The sequence below is a fragment of the Helianthus annuus genome, chromosome 15 (assembly GCF_002127325.2).
Source record: "Helianthus annuus cultivar XRQ/B chromosome 15, HanXRQr2.0-SUNRISE, whole genome shotgun sequence".
NCBI lineage: Eukaryota > Viridiplantae > Streptophyta > Magnoliopsida > Asterales > Asteraceae > Helianthus > Helianthus annuus.
Genome location: NC_035447.2, coordinates 142,572,189 through 142,576,208, shown reverse-complemented (window position 1 = coordinate 142,576,208; position 4,020 = coordinate 142,572,189). Strand labels below are relative to the sequence as shown.

The 4,020-nt window shown below is 42.6% G+C and overlaps 1 long non-coding RNA gene across 1 annotated transcript; it reads left to right on the top strand.

Annotated features, from left to right (window-relative positions):
* The first annotated feature begins 1,107 nt into the window (after nucleotides 1-1,107).
* Nucleotides 1,108-2,517, top strand: LOC110910437. Its single transcript, XR_002576159.2, has 3 exons — nucleotides 1,108-1,532; nucleotides 1,608-1,853; nucleotides 2,459-2,517. It is a non-coding gene; the product is annotated as an uncharacterized LOC110910437 (long non-coding RNA).
* The last annotated feature ends 1,503 nt before the right edge of the window (nucleotides 2,518-4,020 follow it).

The window sequence follows — 4,020 nt, the reverse complement described above, 5'->3', positions numbered from 1 at the left end:
AATTAATGACGACAGTTCTTCCGGTGGCAACTTCGACATCGAACGTTGAGTGGAGTTGGGAGCGCTTTCGATTAAGGAGCTTTTCGAATTCGATCGACAGAAAACAATTATCGGCTCCAGTATCAAATAAACACGACGCATATATACCATTCACAAGGAACGTACCATTGACCACATTGTTGTCGGTCTGGGCTTGGCGCACATTGATGTTGAAGGTCCTGGCGCGGGCGGCTTGTTGCTGCTGCTGAGGCTCTTGTTTCACAACTCTGTTCGGGCACATGTTTGCGAAGTGGTTGGGATCACCACACGCAAAGCAGACTTTGGCGTTGATCGCGGGTGCCTGAGTCGCTTGTTGGTCTTGAGGAGCGGTGAGGAGAGCTTGTTGAGCAGGAGCGGGAGCTGCGGTGTTGCAGGGTCCGGTTCGGCAGTTGGCGTTGAAATGGCCATACATATTGCAGTGAACGCAATATCTGCAGGCAATACCCACCGGGTGATATAAGAGCATGTCGGGCAGGCGGGATGAGGACCAGTTTACACGCGCTTAGCAGGCGGCGCATATGTAACTGGAGCAGCTTGGCGGTGTTGTTGTTGAGGTTGCGGAGCTGGAACTGCTTGAAGAGGAGCGGCGGTAGTGATGGCACAGTTCTTGTTCCTGGAGTTGCTGTTGTTATTCTTCCTCTTGCGACGAGAGGACTTAGAAGACTGGGGAGCAGCGGTGGTGTCAGCGGTTGGTGTGGCGGTGGTAGCTTGATGCAGGTTCTTTGAAGGCTTATCCCAAAAACCAGCTTTTACTCGTTTGTCGTTGATTTCGGCAGCAAGCAAGTAAGTTTCTTCGATCGTTGCTGGCTTTGCAGCATGTACAAAATCTGCAACACAGTCTGGCAGAGTGTAACGCCCCGTATTTACATATTTCCATGTTTATTAATAATAATAATAATAATAATAATAATAATAACTTACGTCAACTTTTAGAAATTTATCGGGCCATAGTAAACACGGGATTGGGCTTGTGGGCCCTAGGCCCAAGCCCACTTAAAACAATATTAAACCTACTTATAAAGAGAAAGTAAACCCTAACCCTTCTTATTCTAACAGCCGTTCATGAGCTCCTTTCCCTCTCAAAATATCTCAATAGCCTATCTAACATATACACCTACAAAACTATTCCTCTCAAACAAAATCAAAGCTTCAGTCAACAATTTCCTTATTCCCCTTTTCCATCTTTCGGCTGCAGACCCTTCCAAACACACACACTCCACTCGATTCTCCTCTGATGAAGATCGCCGACAGAACCAGAGGTGACCGGAGTAACTCCGGTGACGTCTGACACTAACATCGACAACCACGGCATTGCCGACGAGATTCCGGCGACTATCGACGACGGGTCACGGCAGTCAGTAGCCCGATTTCTTGAGGTTTCCGGCTCCGGTTCAGATTGTTTCGATTTGGGTTAGATGTGGTTTCGGAAGACTCAGTTCAGCTTGGTATGAATCATTCGAGTCTCAACATCAGGTTCAGATGTCTCGGTTCAGGTTAGTATCTGGTTCGGATTTTGTTTGTTTAAGTTTCAGTTTCATCTCAAAAATCAGATTCTGTTCGGGTTTCAGTTTCAGCTCGGTTCGGTCTGAGCTAGTCAGCGGGGCAGTCAAGGTTCAAGGTTGGCTCAGGTTCGGGTGCACGATGGTTCAGTTATGAGTCTCAGTTTCGGTTCGGTGTTCGAGTCAAATCGGGTCAGCTACGGTCAAACAGTCAAACGGTCAACACAGGTCATTTGGTTCAGGTCTCGTTTAGGCCAGGGTCAGTCGCGAGTTTGGGCTGTTCGGATCTTATTTCAGTTCGCGTCTTCAGTTCAGGTGAGAACTTTGGAGTTCACTCGATTCAGTCTTCGGTTCATTTCGATTTATTCGGTTATCATTTGTTTCAGATTCGACGTTCGGTAACATTTAACGACCCGACTATATTTTTTACATAGTATTTTGTTACATATTGTTATAACTAATCAAGCTCGAACCGATAACACTTGACGTTTAATGATATTTTAGCATTTGACGCGAATGTTATATATAAATACTCATTGTGTTATTATTGATTGAATTTTGACAAAAACATTGACGACTTGTATCGTCGGGTGCGTCCAAAAATAGAGGAAACTCTGCCCGATTTTCGTTAAAATATATATATATGTATATATCTATACTTTTAAACGAACCACTAACGGAAATGTATCAAATTCAAATAATTTTTATAACTGTAAATATAAATGTATATTTACTTATTCATTTATTTTTGGACGATTCTCCTATAATATTTTTGATAAACTTAATTAGAATTGTTGTATAAACTATACAAAATATATATGAATATAAACATGTTTATGTCAGCTAGATGTACTCTAAATTCCAATTCAAATCCTCCGTCGTAATCCCGATTACTCATACACCTTCGTTTGCCCATATAGGGTGACCTCGGTGTTCCATCCTCCAATTCTCACACTCTCGTCAACACTTGGATAATCGGAAGACTTAGCAATTTTGTGAGTATACTCGTATTTCCCCCTTTTTACTTTTACCACTTTTGGGGTGTAACATGTTTACTTATCAAAAACTTACACATGAACATTTTGCTTAAAAACATGAACATTCCTATAACATGCTTGTATACGTGATGGCTTGATACTTTAAACTTAGGTGATTCTTATGTGTTGAACTTATCATTAACTTCGTATGAGTCTAACCGTGACATATGTAGCGCTATAGGATTGACGACCCGCCCGTAGACTTGAGGTTATGTCATGAGCATGTTGCGTCTCTTTTGGTTTGATATGTTAGACACATGCCATATTTAAATGTTTATCTTGAATCACATGCTTGCTATGAGGAATTGTTTAAAACTTATCTTTTGTTATGTACGTACCAAACTTGTATACTCGCCTTTGCTTTTGCATTGAATTGTATTTTAAACATGTTACAGGTTGATGATGACGATGCTATGAAAAGAAGTAGCGTTGATGCCTAGATACACATATAGACGTTTAGGTTTAATATGTCGTATCAATTTTGCTTATGTTATCATGTATTTCTTTTGTAGTTGTTGTTACTTGAGTTTATGTAATGTTGACAATTGAAAGTTATGAAATGAAATGGGAATTATTTAATTATCGTCACAAATAGTGTTATGATGTCTCGAGCAATCTTCACACTTCGTCTCATCCTGATGCTTCCGCCATTGGTTGGGGTGTGACATAGAGCTCGAATGTACTTCTTGATCGTCATGTCGGTAGTCTTGACTTGATCAGGACAGATGATACTAAGCTGCTTAAAGCGAGCAGTCAGAGCTGCGTTCTCTCCATCCTTCTGCTTGATATGCCAGAATTCGTCCTCCAGCTTTTGGCGTTCATGGTGAGGGCAGAATTCATCCATCATAATGGCCTTTAGCTCTTCCCAAGTCAGCTCATAGCCTGCGTCATTTCCGCGTTTGTTCCTCTCGACCGTCCACCAGTCTAGTGCGCGGGACTGGAAGACACCGGTAGCGTTTAGAGTACGGAGATTTTCAAGACATCCATTCTGGCGCAGAGTGACTTCGACGGAATCAAACCATTGAAACATAGCTGTTGGGCCATCTTCGCCAGTAAATTCCTTTAGTCCACAAGATTTGAACTGCTTGAAGCTGAAAGCAGTCTTGGGGGCAGCTTTAGGAGCTTCGGTTCTGGACTCCTTGGAGGATTTGCTCACATTCTCATAGATTTCACTCACGATCTGAGGAACTACCTTTGCTACTTTCTTTGCGACGAGAGCAGCAAGGCATTTGTCTCTCTGTTCTTGGCGAGTGATTCGTGGGTGGCGGGGTCCAGATGATGGTCCAGTCGACATTGTCTGCAACAGATATCGTCTTGGATCTCAGACATAGTATAATCGATTCTCACCCCACACGTCGTAATACTACTAAAGCTCAGGAACACGTATAATCACCTAACACATAGGCACATAATCACAAATTCACATAATCATAGAAGCACGTAAG